The following is an 18,791-nucleotide window of genomic DNA, read 5'->3' on the forward strand; positions in this document are numbered from 1 at the left end:
TGTTTTTAATCCATTGGTTAAAAAAAATACCAAAGCATTTTCTTCGTTTGAGATGCCAGAACATGCAGTTCTGGATGTTAGAATAATTTCCATGCACTTGAAACACAAGACTGCAACATTTCATACCATCCCATGTTAAATCTGTTTTATTTGCTGGTTTTGAATGCAGCAACTGACCACATCAGTTAAAAGAAACTGAAACCCCAAAAAACAGAGAAACGACCACAACAGATTTGACCAAATCTGTTTTGGGAAGCTGACTAGGATCTTTCAAACACAAAAACTCTGGCACATCTCACTCACGTTGTTTTTCTTCTTTTCATGCAGGTGTTGTCGGTGCATCATCAACAAAAGTACGCACCAAAAATGTGCATTTATATGTCTTTTTTTTTTTTCGAGACCGTACTGATGCAGTGCTAAGGTTGCGGCAAATGTGAGAGGGGGTGAGCTGAAAGGCGTCTATCATTCTTTTAATTTAGTCTGAACCAAATGAACTGAAACACAGGTGTGAAAACAACCAAAGGCCAACAGCAGCGTTATTGGACTGAGCCACTGATATATTGATATCATAAATAGGACCACCAACCTGCCAAAATCAGCATTCCCTAGACATTTATTAAAAGGCCATTATTGGTTTAACCCCAACACATAAGAGACACATAAGACACATAAGATGGCTTTACGTCGCATGCCCGTCTCTGCTGGACTGAGCCAGCACGTCATCAGCCCCACGCCAAACAAAAGTGGCCAAATAGGGGGCTGAAAGCATGCAATTTTGATGAAACACATCTTCATGATCCAGTAAATTCTTTCCGCAGCCCTTGGGGTGATTTAGTGGCTCATAAGCGCTCAGCGAGAAGCGCAGAGTTTATGTCACCCTGTGCCAGGTTGCAAAGTCATTCTCTGGCACTTTTGAATGATTTCACCCAAGCAATGGAGGCTTTGTGACAAAAAGCAGACCGGATATAGGTTTGTTGTGTCAGCCAATGTGGGGTTATTCATGTGTGTGTGTTCGTATCAGGCGCAGGACGATTCAGACGGGGAGCACCTCACCATAAAACAGTCGGAAACCGCATGAGGCAGTCCAAGGTCAGCTGTTATTTAGCAAATGTTTTTTTTTTTATTATTATTATCATTATACAATTAAACCATTCTTGTGCTGGTATGTTTAACCCTTGAGTTGTCTTGCGGGTCAAAAGTGACCCACTACCATGTTTCGCTGTAGAAAAAACACCTTAACCTATCTTTTTCCAACTTGAAATTTTATGACTTTTCCTAAAGGGACCCCATCATTAGAAAAAGTGATACTTTTTTTTTTGTTTATGTTTCCATGTGGGCTGTACACCACTAGGGTACAAAGATTGTCTTATGGGTCATTTTTGACCCGAGAATTATAAAAGCATTTAAACACCAGAAAAAGTTCAAAGGCCACACACAAACTCTCTCTAATACACATATACACACACACACACCTACAGATACACCTACAGACACACACACACACACACACACACACACACACACACACACGCATCAAAGAAACTTATTGGATTGATGTATGAATTGAACTTGCATTTGACCTGCACATGCACTCTTGATCTGCAGCTAACCTCTCACATCACACAAGCTCCCAGACAACACCAAAACAATCTCAGACATAATAAAAACTAATTCATTATAGAGGATATAAAGGTACCCTGAATCAACAGACCCCTAGTTGGCTCCTTACTGAAGCCATGAGTAGACGTTTCACCGTCCAACACGTCCTGGATGAGATAATTTCAGGAGCTCAGGAGGAACAAGAGGATGAAGATGTATTTGAAGAGGAAGATGGGGGGGGGGATACAACCCAGAGGATGATGCATCTTCAGATGAAGAAGAAGAAGAAGAAATCCTTCAAGCTGACAGAGAGACATTTTTGTCAAAGAACAGCAAAATTGCATGGTCCTCATCAACCAGGGAAGAACAGCAGCACCAAACATCATAAGGATGACTCCAGGGCCAACAAGGTATTCAGCTGCCCATGTCCAGGACATTTAATCCACCTTTCTCCTGTTCATCACACCAGCCATCGAAAAAATCATCCTGGAGAATAAAAATTTGGAGGGCTTTCGGAAATATGGAGAAAACTGGAAAAATATGGATGAGATTGACCTGCGTGGCTACATAGGGCTTTTGATATTAGCAGGTGTATATAGGTCTCGTGGCGAGGCAACATATAGTCTCTGGGATGCAGAGAGTGGAAGGGCAATTTTGAAAAGGAAAGAAAAGGAAGATGACCACGGTTGGTACTGTTCGGAAGAATAAGCCTGAACTCCCCCCTGCACTCCTCGCAACAAGAGGGAGAGCGGTCTTCTCATCAAGGTTTGCCTTCACGCCCACCACCACTCTTGTTTCTCATTTTCCAAAAAGGAACAAGAATGTGGTCCTGCTTAGCACACTGCACAAGACAGCTGAAATCAGTGATCGTGAGGACAGGAAGCCAGCCATCATTCTCTATAACTGCAATAAAGGAGGCGTGGACAACCTCGACAAGGTTACTGGAACCTACAGTTGCAGAAGGATGACTACACGCTGGCCCCTGGTCATGCCTTTGTGATATGGCAGGAGATCAACCCGACCTGGATGTCAGGGAAGAGAAATAAGAGAAGGATGTTCCTTGAGCAGTTGGGGAAGGCTCTTTTCACCCCGTGCATTGAGAGAAGGGAGCACCTGCCCCGCACAGAAGCCTCTGCAGCCATTGCGGAAGCTGTTCAGGCAGCTGAAACTTGCCCTGATCCACCCGAGGCTAAAGCTGGGTCAGTCAAAAGAAAAAGGTGCTAGTTCTGCCCCTGGAAGAAAGACTGCAAGACAAAAGCTGTGTGCTGCACATGTGAGAAATACATCTGCAAAAAACATTCTCACGTTCACACATACTGTCCTACATGTGCTAAATAGAGTTGATGTTGAAAATAGGTAACAAAGTCAAGCAACATTTTGTTGTTTTCTTGTGTTATGAGAGAAGTGTTTTTTTTTATAATTCACTTCCTAAAAAATATAAAAGAATAAACTGCTGACAAAAATGTTCCAGATTGTTGACTGTTTTTTATTCCCTTTCTATATAATTAATTCAGAGATAATTACTTCGAATTTATATAATAGCAATAATAAACCTTAACGGTGTAAAAAAAAACTGTTATGACAGTTGGTTTTTGGTAAAAAAAAAAAAAAAAAAGGTGGAATCATGTTTACTGGTGATCCTCTTTTTTTTTAATGTGTAACAATAAATACATGATAAAAAAATGGATTAAATTGAGTTAAATTGATAAATAACAGGGTGTTTCATCAAACTAAATAGATTTTGGATTTAAAATTCAATTAAGCCGCTTTATTTGGGGGCTTTGGTTGTGCGGGTCATTTTTGACCCGTAGGACACGGGGAGTAAACAGAATGTTAAGATCGCACAAGGGTTAAGTTGTCTTTCGGTGATTTGATTCCAACGGCCTTTTAAAAAAACTGAGAACATATTTTGGGTTGGTTTGTTGATCTTTGATGCCTCAGTTTCCTGTCACTGCAATGTCTATTAAAAAGGCTGAAAATAGCCACATGATGCATTTTTGTCAAATTGCATATTACTTTTTTTTTTAATCTCACTGGAAAAAGGAAAAAAAAATATTATCGGAGAACTCATTGTCAACTTTGAAAAAAAAAAAAAAAAAGATAATGTAGGGTGAATTTTAACAATAAAAGAAAAAAAAAAAAAGAGAGAAAATATTACGTGCCTTAAGCATCTTAGCGGAATGAGCTGCTCGCTCAGTTTAACACTCTGGTCATGGAGTCATTGTTTCCAAAGGTCTTACAATTTCTCAAATGAAGTCTTTTTTTTTAGTTATTTAAGTGATTTATTGAGTGGTAGGTAATTTGTTGCGAAATTACATTCCCACAGAGTAAACTTCATAGATGATTACTACAATTAATATTTACCAAGTCCCTGGGTAATACAAGTCCACAACATTGCAGAAATGGTTTGGGGTCAGATAATTTTATACGGACAAACATTAATTTATACATATTATAATTGAGGCACTTGGCGTTATCCTTCGTGAAACATGTAATTTTGAGCAGAATACAAACTTTGAAACTAAAACCCCCAAAGAACATATTTTTTACTTTTTTATTTCTTTTCACCCATAAAAATTAAAAGAGTTGTCAATGAGCAAATCTATCACTTCCTTCTTCTTCCCCTTTCGGCTTCTCCCGTCAGGGGTCGCCACGGCGAATCAACCTTCTCCATCTAACCCTATTCTCTGTATCCTCCTCTCTCACACCAACTACCTTCATATCCTCTCTCATTACATCTATATATCTTCTCCTCGGTCTTCTTCAAGACCTTCCGCCTGACTGCTCCAATCCCGGGAACTAACTCTTTACCTTTTCCTGTCATAGTCCCGAAATTCAAAGTCCCTAATCTCAGTCCCAGACTCTGGCCTTTCCTCTTCTCTCTCTGCTTCCAAACACACCTTCCATTCAACGTTGTTACACATTAAACAATATTTTAGATTTGGCTCCATTTGGGTAATAATTGACCAAAGTGAGCCCTTACATGATAGTGTTAACTTAAAAAAAGCAGACAGCAATAATGATAATAATATTAATGATGATGATGATAATGATGATAATAATATTAATAAATATATATAAAAAATAAACATATTAAGTTTCTAAAATATGTTATGTTCTTGCATTTGTTCACATTTATTATTGGAAGTATAACTTTATTCTTTTATTGTGAATAAATAATTAAACTTAAACTATCTGACCGTACAGTAAACAGTATCTGAAGCTGGGAAACAAAAAGGAATCAAAGATTAAATATTTAGAGAAGATTTGAATACTGATGAGTTTTTCCCTCTTTTTGGTAAATATTTTTTTCTTTTGACTTTGTCAAAATTAAAAAAATGTTAATGTCATTTTATGTTATTTTCTCTCCTTAATTGTATTTAATATATCAGTGTATCATTTTGACATTTTTATTTTTAGATTCCCCTCTGGTTCAGGAATGCCAGGGGGATGCAGACGTCTGAGCCTATGACCCAGCCCTGGGTAAGTGAATTTAAATTGATTCACAAAATAGACTGGTCTTTGTCTACATTTTAATCGTCATTTAAAACAGTCCTGGTAATATAATTTGTGCCATCGTGGTCCCAGCACGTTTCCGCCCCCCCTTATCCGGCCACAGAGCTCATTCTCGCAGCCTTCTGAGCTCCATATGACCCAGACATCTCGACTGTCTCCTCCGATGTTCTGGCTTATTGGACCAGAATCGTGGTCTTTTACCGCCAGCATGATGGGATTTGGTTGTATCGCGAAAGACTGAGAAATCTGGTCAACAGCCGGTAAACGGGTGATCAGTAAAACGAACACATATCGAGTTTCGTGTTATCCAAAAGGAGCAAGGCCAGAACAACATCGCGTCATTCTGATGAATTTGTTCCTTCGGTTTCATACGAAGGCCGGTGTTTGTTGGATGGAAACCAGCAATGCGACCGTTTTTCTTCACCCACAACCTCATTGGAATATCAACCCTACTCTTTAATCTGGAAAAAAATGTCTTCACCTCAAGGACAGGAAAGCTTGCTTGTTTTTTGTCCCAATAAATTTTTTCGCAAATACTGTTTGTGAAAACGTAATCCACAGATATCGCAGAAGCTTCTTTGCATTGGTTAAAATCTGCAGTTAGCAGCGATAGCGCTAATTCTTACGGGTTTCTTTAGTCACTTCTCAATTTCCTCTGGCAATGAAGAGAGGAAACCGCCAGAAACTCGGACCGCTCGTGCTGCTAGACCATAGACAAACACCGCTCGTCTGGACAAACACTAACAAAGTCCTTTAATAATATCTCCAAATACCGTCCGCTCCTCAATATCACAGCCATGCTATGGAAACACTGGCACATGCAGTCTTACTTAGCTCCGCCGCTTCGCCGTCCCCCGTCTGCTGTGCTCAATCAATGTTGAACGCGCCCCAACCAGCACGCCATTCATTACAAGGCATTACAAGTAACGTTATACCTCAGCTTTAAACATGGTCATCGACCTGGGGGCCAGTTAATGACAGAAAAATGATATCATTTGCAGCAATGTTCCTTTGTAAGCTGACCCAGAAAACCACACGGGGGTCTCTTCATCTTGACCACGTCGGCTATCGATTTCCACTGAGGATAATGACTTTTTATGTCTGTAATATATGAGGAGGGGATGTTTGATGTAGGATGATCTGTTTGCTCACTGTGGCCCACTTTCATTGCTGTTGTCAGGGGAGTAATACTCTGGAAGCAATATATATCAGAATACACTCTATGGACACTGCGCAGCAGCTTTACACCTTTCATTTGAGTGAACAGCTTATGCATCTGACGCTTGACCAATTCAGCGGCATCCCATACTGAATATTTTACGAACGAACAATTGATCTTGGGGTTCGGGTGCGATTGCGTTGCATTAGATGTACTTTGTTTGGGATAAAAATAGGAACTCACAATTCGGTGCTGGAAAAGAATGCAATAACATATATTGGATAATGATATTTATAGGTTCAATAAAATACATGGTATGTGGATGTATGTGTCAATGGAAAGCTATTGGGGGGATAACAGCAGATCTTCAATAATCAATCAATAATTTTTTAAGGTACAAATATGAGCTACCTGATGTGTTTGGTATCATCATGTTTGTAGAGCAATTACGAAAGAATATTAGCAATAATGTCACTGATAAAGCCTCTGCTGACATTCTCAATAAGCATTTTGCAATTGTGGACACATACAGCAAAAATTAGTTGATAGGTAGAGTATGTCTTTAAAAGTATAGGCATTAATAATGGGCAGTGTTGTAAGAAAAAAAGGCCAAACAAATATAAAAATTAAATCAAATAGATGGAAAAAGAAAGGCTCCTAAATATGCTAGTTTAGTTAAACTGTAATTTTACTTATGAAAACATACATACTAAATACAACAATAGAAACAAATTTCTCATGTTAGTGATGCCTGATATCTGAACAAATTTATATATATATATATATATACGTATATATATATACATATATATATATTTTTTTTTCTTGCAATTTATCCATCGACCCTCATCATCATTGTGTCTTCATCAGCAATCTTAGTATCATCAATCTTGGAGCTGATTGCAGCTGAGCATGGTCATTGTCATTGTCATCATTGTCATCTTGGAGAAATGACCTTTAAGTGGTAAACCGCCAATCATAAACATCTGGGTTAGCAGTGTTGCTACAACACTACTTGGTAACACTTTTTATTAGTACAATGCTCGATTCCCACTTCAGAATTGATGATCGCTACCCAAGGTGAGGTGCATTGAGACAGCAGGGTGTAAGAGTGACATATAATTTCAGACCTAAGTATAATTTTCAAGTGCAATATTTCTCTACAATTTACAACATTTTAAACACTCTTGCATGTGTTTTTTCAGTTTATTTGTTTCTTATAAAAACATTTATCTGTGTTTATCCCTTTGGCTTTTACTCTTGTGTGTTTGTAGCTCACCGAGATGTGTATTTTCTTGTTTACGGGTATGTTCATGGAGAAAAAATGGGGTAAAAAAATCACTGTGTGCTCTCGAGAAAGGCACCAAACTCAGGTCCATCATAGCTCTGTATCTTTTGCGTGTGTGTATGTTATCGTTATGAAGTTACCGTAAATTCTGGCATAGAAGCCACTACTTTATTCACAAGGTTTGAAAACAGCGGCTTTTACAATGATGTGCCTAATTAATGGATTTTTATAGAGTAATTAACCTAACTTCCCTCCGCCAACACCATCACAGTGGACGAATGAATCCATTTCGGCAAACCCACTCGCATTTACGATAATTCTTCAGATCAGTCGTTTTGCACTTGTACACACCCTCATCATGAAAAAAATGCGGGTCAGTAGCTGTAGATGTTACTGTCATTTATTTAAATAAATGTTTTCCAAAAAAATCTTTCCTGTGCTAATTTCACCTGTGGCATATAAACAAGTGCAGCTTATTTATATACGACTTCTTTTGCTTTTAAAAACTAGTTGGTGTGGCCTATATATAGGTGTGCTCTTTAGTCCAAAATTTATGGTACAATAGTTAGGATTTGAATTGATTTGCAAAAATGGGCATTATTAATAAACTAGTGTAACACATAACCATTTTCCGATTTTCTACAAATGCAGAGTGTAGCATTGTTTGATTATTATTGGTACATTTCCTTGGCACGATGCAGGTGCTGGTCATTTATTTTCACAATATTTCAGGATAATACTAGAAACATGAGATTATGCAGCTAAAAGGAGGCTGAACAACATTACCTGATGATATTGAATATAAAATCTATTGAAACAACAACATTATTGCTTTGTATAAATTTGGACTTGACAGAGGAAAAAAACGACTCTAAAATTTAGATGAAGGGTAATATCAACCATGAATAATGATGGCAGTAACTTTGGGGAGGACAAGGATTTGTTGTGTCAATTATCTGTGGGCTGTGGCTCTGACCTCTGACCCCCAGACTGCAGGGTGCTTTTAATGTGACCAGTCAAAATGATCTTCTACTATTGAAGTCATATTGAGGAAATTGAGCATATTGGAAAATGTAATATGCGTCGCATTGATGGCATGTTAACATTATTAAAAACAAAGTCTGTTCACCATTGTGTTAAAAAAAAAAAAAAAACAGAATCCAGGTCTTCATTTGCGTTCCAATTTTTAGGGTTGCATCTAATCAATTTGGAATCCATGGCTGGCATACATTACCTTTTTCCTGGAATTTAAGTGATGTTAAAAAAAAAAAAAAAAAAAAAATGATGACATAAATTAAAATAAAAAAACAAAAAATAACAATATATACCAGGTCAATTGACTTTAGGTAAAGAATGATTATATCATATTATATATTTTTACCCAGAGTTACTGAGGAGTCATTTGTTTAAAAGTAATTAAAATATAAAACATCTAATAAAATAAAATTAGATAAAATAGCATAAAATAAACCTGGTCAATATACTTTCAGAAAAACTACTTTCTGATTTTGAGTTACTAAGGAGTCGTTTGTAAAGATGCAGTAGTGAGGTCACACTGAAATTTCAGGAGAAGGTCCAAAATCATTCTGACTTCACCATTAATTACTGCAGCACCGGTTACAAATGGGTTAAGTGATCCTGGAAAGCGTCAGTCGACACTGACCCTCCGCATAATACTTTGACGGCAGTGTGCTGTCCGACAGCATCCGTGAGGTCACGTGGCTGTGACCTATGCCAAGTGTTGTCCGGGAAGAGTTGGGAAGAATTAACTCCTGCAGCGTATGGATCATGACCCAGTTGTCAGTCAGAACACAACCTCCAACTAGAGGGGGAGGAAGACTATTACCTCCCCCAACAGCCCTTCCTCTCGGGGTTAATGGACGCATGGATCCTTTTTTTTTTTTTTTCCTTTTTGATTCCAATTTATCTCATTCCTATTGGCATTACCCTTTTGCTCCACGCTCTGGGAGGAGGGGGCGACGCCGGGTGAAACCTGAGACTGTAATGAGATTTTACAGACGTTGCACCATGTAGAATTTCTGATGATCACATTACGTTTTGTCGATAACCAACAGAACATATTAAATCAGACTTTCTTGGCGCAGCACAGGATTGAGTGGCGAATCACATATTGCATCCAACCCACTTTTTTATGTACTTTGTGGAGACGTATACATTTGCCCCTTTCCTTTGCCAATCAACCTGTGAGATTCGATTGCCGGTTAAGTATCACTCAGATACATAATCCCATCCAAGAGTCCCATGCAATGAAGACAAAGAGGAGAATGATTGATATCTCCCAGTCCGGCGGGGTCTAGATGGGGCCCATTTGTTGTTTTTCCTCTGGATTGAAAACAACCATGAAACCATAATGCTCGTCCTAAAAATGCAATGTGCATGTAAAAGAGTTTTTGGCGGTTGGGGCACCTGTTTGTATATGTACGATGCACAAACCACAAAAGTTGAGTATTAACCACAGCTGTTAATTCAGACCCCAGACCCATTTTTTTTTTTTTTTTTTTGAAGCCCTGAATTACAAAACCAAGGTTAACAATCACAATAAACTACAAAATAACAGCACATTAAAGAAACTATGAATTACACTCCATATCATTTATTCCTGCATGAAATACAAGGCCATTTAAATAGTTTTGGGCTGGACCTAGCAAATATTTTGGTTTATTGAGGGGGAAATGTGGAATAAGACAAATCATCTATTATATCACTGTTGACTTTCCCTTAAAATACATAATATATAACTGGTTGGGTGAACAAATGATTCATTATGGTGCATATTTCACTGCACCCCGGAAAAGATATTAGCCGTATTGGTTATTATTGTTATATCTTAGCCGAGGATCTCCAGAGGTTTAAGTTTGTCTTGCGGTTAAAAGTCCTGGAAGAAGAACATCTGTGAAGGAGAGTGAGAGATGTTTTTTGGATCACATTATAATGATGATTGAGCCCGTGATGGCGATTAGCAATACAGTGGCTGCTGAAAAGCCGCAGTTTGCAAACATGCACTCATAACAAAAAATATACAGTTTATTTGAGACGCCGCACTCGGCACTCCTGCAGACCGTACAAACATATTCAGAAACACAATATCCAGACCTATACTAAAAAAACTAAAACCAAAAACAACAATACTGAAACTGTGGTAAAAATATATATATTTTTTAGAACCCAAATGCAATTAGTAAAATATACTGTTAATTGGTACCTAAGAAATAATACATAAATGAAAACAGTGATAATAATAATATAATAATAATAATATAATGAGATTACATGTATTTTAATGAGCCGATCCTTGGGAAATAATTTAGCAGAAGCAGCACACTATGTAAGAACAAGACAGTGACATGCTTACTAAAATGATAGTTTAAGTATATATTATAACTATAATTCATAAAAAAAGACTTTTTTTTTTGTATAATGACAATAATAAATCATAGCATATACAACAATCATAATAATTGTAGGAATAATAACAATGACTGAAGAAAATAAAAATCTATTTATTTATCAGTAGATAGTAAGGTCTACGGTGAGGCAAGAGGCAATTTGGCATAAATGTATAATTCGAATAAATGGCCATAGTGTCTGTCAGGTGTTTATACATCATCCAACAGCAGCAAAAATGCTATCCAGTCAGAAAAGCAGTCGATCTGTTTAAATGAATAATGTCTCTAGTTGTCTTAGGGTTGCGGTAACGCCCCAATTGTCCCCAGAGAAATTATGGGCAGGATGCTGATGTGCAGTTTGCACCTGGAAGACTGTGCAGGACTCAGGAATAACTAAGGATGAATGAGATAAAAAAATGAAAGAGCAAAAATCACAAAAATATCGCAAGATATCGACTTCCCAAGCTAACATTTTCTGAGTTGGCCTCATGAAATCAAGCTGTAGCTTTGTTTGTTTGTGTTGGGATGCCGGAGACTGGTCTTGCCTGATCGCCACAAAACTCAAAAGATTTTTTTTTTTTTTTTTCAAAATATACACAACAGATGGCAACTGAAATCATGTCGAGTATCTTTATTGGTAATTTTTAATTACTTTTAACAGCAATCGCGGCAATATGCAAGCATTTCTAATGAGGCAGAAGCTGCTATGGAGTATGTTCTATTTCAAGTGTGAAGACACTCTGCTTTGAACATATTTCTGAAAATGAATAAATGCACTTCACTTGACATGACGTCAGACGCAGGCGGCTATGTGTGGTCTCCGCCGAGAGTTAAAGACATCCAATCCCCTTATAGCCAGGGCCAGGTGAGATATAAAGACACAACAAGCTGGATTTCAATGTGACATCAGCCAGCATCAGATGTGAACAACGTTACAGTAACAGAAACCATTTACAGGGTGAATTAATACCTCAAGATCGTTTGCCGATATCTTGGTGTTATCAGGCTGGAACATCTTGGAGGCATCACAGAGGTTTTCCCCAGAAGTTCTAGCTCTGGCTTTTCCATGGATGATGGACAATATCTGCCCTCACCTATCTTATTTTTTGGATTCACTTTTCTTCATCAACTTCTGCTAACATGATGAGGTCATCTTCATATTTGTTTTGTGGACCAACATTGGCCAACTTCTTACACTCCCTTTAGCTCAAGCTAATTTTAGCTTTTCAAACGTGGTGTGAAAATCAGACTAGAAAGCCATCTTTTTCTGACAGATGGACTCTTAGTATGCACATATCAGCGGTGGACGGACAATAGCTTAAAATCACAAAAATTCAAATTTCAGACTGGCTGTTCCTGCTCATTGCTTGTAGGAACAATCGTCTGACCCAGGCACTAATGTATCTCTGGTTCTTATACAAGCTATTATTTAATGTCAAACGTCTTGCATGGTGTCTCAAAATATAAATATCTTTTTAACGGGTCTATTTAAAATGGAGGAGCGAAGCAGCTCGACCGCCCATGTTCAAATTAGCATTCGATGGAAACCTGTTGAGAGTTTCACGTGAATAGAAATGAGAAAAAAAAAAAGATAAATTGTTCGAAATGTTGACTGTAGAGCTCAAAGTGCTTTGGTGTCTTTACCGTTGCTGAAGAAAATAAACAACCTCTTTTTTTTTTTTTTTCAGGCAAAAACACCACATGCCCTGTCATGTGGCTCCATGGTTGCATAATTAGTTTAGAATGAGAGCGGCGAGATTACAGCGTGTTGCTTGTATTAGACATTAGGGCAAACCCGTGGCAAGCTGAGGTAGCCGGTGAACCGAAAAGAACACAGGGGGGGGTAGAGGAAAAAAAAACAAGTATAAGGCTGAATTTGGGTCAAGTGGAGACTGCCAGGGAGGCTTTGAGCAGGACTCCAGATGCAAGGGAGGGGAAGGCTGCCTTGGGTTTTCTTCTTACAGGCAAGGGCTGACCCTGCAGCATGTAGCTCCAATGGAAACCATATGTAGCCCACGAACAAGGTTCACTCCCAGAACCAGATGTGCACTGGCTCAGGTGTCATTCACTTTGTGATTTATTTCCCCCCCACTTTACTGACTGAGATCTAACTCCCTCTCAGCAGTACTTGAGCTAAATTCCTGCACTTTGGATTTGACGCACAAATTAAAAAAAAAAAAAAAAAAAAAAAAAAAAAAAAAGTTTTTTTGTCTGTTTTCCATCCACGATATTTTGAATATTGATGTAACTCCATAGTTATTAATAAAAGCAAATTCCCAGAGTCTCGTAGAAAGTCTTGGGAAAAAAAAAATAGAAAATGCACAAATCTATCCATTATGTTTTTTGGGCTGAGCTTGAATTTTAATAGGCTAGTAGAAAATGCTGGATTTTGGAATCTGGTCTTTCATTAGCACAATCACTCACGGAAATGAAAATCCCTTGATCTAGGGTTTTAAATTAAATTATTCTGCTGTCATATTTATTTGATAAAGAAAAGTGAATATTGATTGGAACAGCTGATAAGAGTGATGGCATGCATAGACTGTGTATATTTATATTTTGAATGACTTTAAATATCCTAGTTTTAGAGTTATGACAGATATTTCAAATACTTGGATTGTTGGAAAACGCTAAATCCCACAACCCTGAGAAATACTTAATTACTGAATTAATGATGCTATTTTCTCACACTTTATATCCATTTATATTACATTACATTATATTACATTACAGTCATTTGGCAGACGTTTTATTCAAACCGACTTACAAAATGTGCATTACAGTCACCGAAGATCCAAAGTACCAGTAGTCGGAAGTCAGAAGTGACCACTCAATCAAATAGCCATCTCAGAACCATATTGATACATACCAGTGACGTGCACTGAGGTTCATGGCTGGTGACACAGTCTTCATCATAGTCAGATTTACAAACATATGAACCCTACAGAGTAGCTTATTCACCATTATATTGGCAGTATTTGACGTGTTTTGTTTAAAATACCATATCAGCATTCTTTACATATACAAACTGAAGCATTGAAGAAAAAAACACATGTGAAAAATTGTTATTATCTCTTACCTTTACTTATAAATGAAGTCCATGCGCCGCTCCTTTGGAAGCATCGATAACTTGCTTGAAGAAGTCTTCCGTTTCTTTCTTCAGTTTTAAAAGTCTCTCTGTCTCAATGGAAATTGCTGCCAGTGAAGGCAGTCGTTCTTGATTGGTTCTGTTCCAACTTTATGTTTTGAGTATTTTTTTTCGGTGCCGAGAATTACCACTCCACTTACCACTCCACCACTGCTATCATAGCCGGAATGGTGACCAGCGGCTGGAGCAACTTTGTTGCTTCAGGAACAGTTTGAGAGACAGCACTATGGTTTCAGTGCATAGCATGGCAGCACAGTTAGCATAATCATTGCGCAATCCATAGTGGGCTCAGCTGGTTGCCACGTCAACGCACGTCTCTTCTTCATATTTAACGGTAAATGTGATTTTTTTTATGCAATTTTGAAAAAGAATAACTAAAAATGGTGAAGCTACGTGGAAAACAACTTTATAGTACAAATCACTGAATAAATATAACCATTTAATTTAGTTATTTCATTTTGCATTTTTTTCTTTCCATGATGACAGGTGAGGCCCGGCCTCCCTTGCCCCTACTAACTACACGTCACTGATACGTACATAAATTTTTTTGTTTGTTTTTTTTCCGCGGGGTTGGGGGCTAAGTGCTTGGTGAAGAGGTATGTTTTCAGCTCACGGCGAAAGGCGAAAGTTGGGCAGCGACCCTGCTGTTCTAACCCTTTTATTATTCCGTGTTCCACGTTCAGTTCTAACAGTTCTGATTTGCCTCTCTGCTGGGACTTTGCACGTTCTTCCAATTCTTGTATAGTTCTCCGGTTTCCTCCACTAGCTTAACTGAAGCCTCTAAATTCCAAGACATAAATTTAAGCCTAAACGGCTGTATGTCTATATGTTGCCATGTGATGAAGGAGTAACCAGTCCAAGGTGAAACCCACCTCTACCCCAAAAGCAGCTGGGATTTGCTTGATTCTGAGCACAAGATAAGCATTATAGACTATGAATGAATGAATGACTTGAATAGCCAAGTTCTTAATATCTGCAAGAAAGTAAAGAGAGGACACCTGGATGTACTGTACACCTTGGCCAGGTACAAGGACTGTGTGCAACTACCAACGATAGGAGATAAGGCCTATAAGATACATTAGACAGTCTGCAAAGGCTTATTAAAAATAAATAAAAAACTAAGTAAAATATTTTTAATGTATGTATAAATAATTAATAAATGCATTTATTTTATTATTATTATTATTATTATTATTATTATTATTATCATTATTATTATTATTATTATTATTATTATTATTGTTGTTGTTATTGTTATATTTTAGAACAGGAAACAAGTATTTATATGATTATGATTTTGATCAATCCTAGTTAGAATTTAATCAAAGTATTTGTTCGGGTTTACTATGTTCTTCTTCTTCTTCTTCTTATTATTATTATTATTATCATTATTATCATTATTAGTGGTATTATTATTAGTATTATTATCTTGAATTATAATTTAAAAAAAAAATAAAATAAAAAACTTTCATGATCTGATCTGGAACTGGGTTTGATCTGTATTTGGTGGCAGCTGTAGTTTTCCTGAGTGCTGTACCAGGTGCAGTGTGATTAACTTTGGTTTAAGAAATTAGAAATATCTGTGTAGCAACATAGGTTTGCTGGGTTCACACAGAAAACACAGAAAAAAATAAAATGAAAAAAATAAAATAAAAAATTCAGTGTCTCCCGGCAGCAAACAAAATAAGACTACTTCTGGTTTATGCATTTCCAGCTTTTTATGGATTCTGGAACCAATTTTTGTACTGAGAAGCTGTGATGTAACCCAAACAAACTCTGTCTGAAAAGCATATGTTTGTTTAAGTATTTCTTTTAAAAGCCTATAGGTACAGGAGTCAAGCGTCCCACCGCTTTAATCATGTTTCACAAGGCAAAACATAAAGGTGAAGATAACAGTTGATAGGAGACACCAGGGTCAACTACACCAACTAGTTCTGATGAAAATTCAAGATGAAACAATACTTTAGATCTACAAGAACCCCGGAGCTGACAGGTAACTGATCTTCAAAAGAAAATATCGAGCTGCAGAGAATGAAGTATTATGACTGCACGGGTTGGGGTCATTAGTCCCGTAATTTGACGAGGCGATGGATACGGAGGATGTTTATGACCAGGGCCTCTGCCAGCATTGAAATGTTATGTAACTCCTGGCAGGACAGCTGCTTCTTCTCCTCTGTCTTTTAGTTTATTTAAAAGTCATTTAGATCATTACGACTGGAGTCACAGAGACCTTTGCGTCACACTCCCACCAGCATCACTACTGGGGTTGATGTATTGCTTTTTACTCAATACTGCAATTTTTGGGTTTCTAAAACAGGATGAATTTATGTTACATTTATTATCATTATTAGACCCCTCTGTGAGTTGCCGCCTACTGTGATGGAGGGGTTTGTGTGTCCAGTGACCCTGGGAGCTATGTTTTCTGGGTCTTTATGCCTCTGGAAGGGTCACCCAAGGTAAACAGGTCCCAGGTGAGGGACCAGACAAAGTGTGGCTCAAAAGACCTCCCATTAAGAAGACAATCATTGGACCCTGTCCCTTGCCCAGACGCAGATTCCCAGAGCCAGGTCCAGGGATGGGGCTCGGTGCCGAGCACCTGGTGGCCGGGTATTTACCCATCGGGCTAGGCAGGGCACCGCCCAAAGGAACAACATGGATCCCTCTTCCCCTGGGCTCACCACCCACAGGAAGGGCAAAGGGGGTCGAGTGCGGTGTGAACTAGGCGGTTGCTGGAGCGGGGGGACCTTGGCTGCCCGATCTTGGGCTGCAGAAGCTGGCTCTTGGAACGTGGAATGTCACCTCTCTGGCTGGTAAGGGGCCCGAGCTGGTGCACAAGGCTGAGAGATAATGACAAGATATAATATATAGTCGGACCCACCTTGTCACAAAGAGTGGGGTCTGGAATATTGATTCCAATCAGGCATATTGATTCCCCCCTGTCTCAGCGCCTGCATGTTGGGGTTCCTAGAGGGGCTGCGACAAAGCCCCCCGACTTGTTGTATTGGGAGACCTCAGTGTTCACTTGGGCAATAACAGTGTGAATTGGAAGGGCTCCGGAGGCAGCTGACAGGTACAGGCAGGCCAAGCCAAGTTATTGCCGAGACAAAAACTCGGGTGTGACCATGGAGAACGACTGTCAGTGGGCATTGAGGAGATTCTGGTCCATCATCCGGCAGCTCAGGAGGGGGAAGCAGTGCTCTGTCAACTCTGTTTACAGAGCTAGTGGGGCATTGTTTACCTCATCTCGAGATGTTGTAGATGGGTGGCAAGAATACTTCCGAGCCCTCCTCAACCAATGAGGAAGCAGAGCCGGGGGACTCTAGAGCGGACACACCTTTGTCCAGGGCTGCATTTGCTGAAGTAGTCAGAAAGTCCTTCAATAGTGGGGCTCTGGGGGTGTATTAGGTCTGCCCTGGGTTACTCAAGGCTCTGGATACTGTAGGGCTGTCCTGGCTGACATGCCTCTGCCACATTGCATGGATTTCAGGGACAGTGCTGCTTGACTGGCAGACTGGTGATCCCTCTTTTCTAAAAGGAGGGTGTGCTTCAACTTCAGGGGGATAACACTCCTCAGCCTTCCTGGTAAGGTCTATTTACTGGTGCTGAAGAAGAGGGTCCGCCGGGTCGTTGAACCTCGATCCAGGAGGAGCAGTGGGGTTTTCATCCTGGTCATGGATCAGTGGACCAGCTCTATACCCTTCCCAGGGAGGGTATAAAGTTCCCAAACTCCTGTGCCCAATGGGGGACATGGGAGTTTGCCCAACCTGTCTATTTGTGTTTTGTGGACTTGGAAAAAGTATACAACCTGTTCGGTCCCTGTATGATCAGTGGCGGAGCTTGGTCGACATTGCTGGTTGCAAGTTTCCGTGGAGATTTAGACTCTGCCAGGCCTGACCTTAGTCACCGATTATGTTCATAACTTTTATGGACAGAATTTCTAGGTGGATCAAGGGGATCCGGAATGGTGGCCGCAGGATGCAGTCTCTGCTTTTTGCAGATTATGTGGTTCTGTGTGCTTTATCAGGCCATGATCTCCGGCTCTCACTGGAATGGTTTGCAGTCTGGTGTGCAGGGGTGATAATCTGGGATGAGGATCAGCACTTCCAAATCCAAAACCATGGTGCTCAACCGGAAATGGCTGGGATGCCCACTCTGGGTTGGGGAAGAGGTTCTGCCCCAAGTGGAGGAGGTCAAGTATCTCTCTTGTTCACGAGAGAGGGAAGGATGGAGTGGGAGATCGACAGGCAGATTGGTGCGACATCTGCAGGGATGCGGACTCTGTACCGGTCTGTCATGTTAAAAAGGGAGATGAGCCAAAACACGAAGCTGTCAATTTACATTCCCACCCTCACCTGTGGTCATGAGCTGTGGGTAGTGACCAAAAGAATGAGATTGGGGATACGAGCAGCCGAAATGAGTTTCCTTCACTGGGTGGCCGGACTCTCCCTTTGAGATAGGGTAAGAGGTTTGGTCATGCGGGGGGAGTAGAGCCTCTGCTCCTCCGCAGCTAGATGAGGTGGCTCGGGTCTCTGGTCAGGATGCCTCCTGGATGCCTCCCGGGGAGGTATTAATGGGAATGTCCATCTGGGAGGAGACCACGGGTAAGACCCAGGACAAACTGGAAAGCCTATGTCTTCAGGCTGGCCAGGGAAGGCCTTGGGGTCTCCCCATAGG

The 18,791-nt window shown here is 39.6% G+C and overlaps 1 pseudogene; it reads left to right on the forward strand.

The window, feature by feature from the left end:
• The first annotated feature begins 673 nt into the window (after positions 1-673).
• On the forward strand, positions 674-16,839 carry LOC147230166 (uncharacterized; annotated as a pseudogene).
• Positions 16,840-18,791: the final 1,952 nt, after the last annotated feature.

Source organism: Fistularia commersonii, chromosome 10 (assembly GCF_037954325.1).
Source record: "Fistularia commersonii isolate RoL2024-O1a breed Wild chromosome 10, RoL_Fcom_v1.0, whole genome shotgun sequence".
NCBI classification, from domain to species: Eukaryota; Metazoa; Chordata; class Actinopteri; order Syngnathiformes; family Fistulariidae; genus Fistularia; species Fistularia commersonii.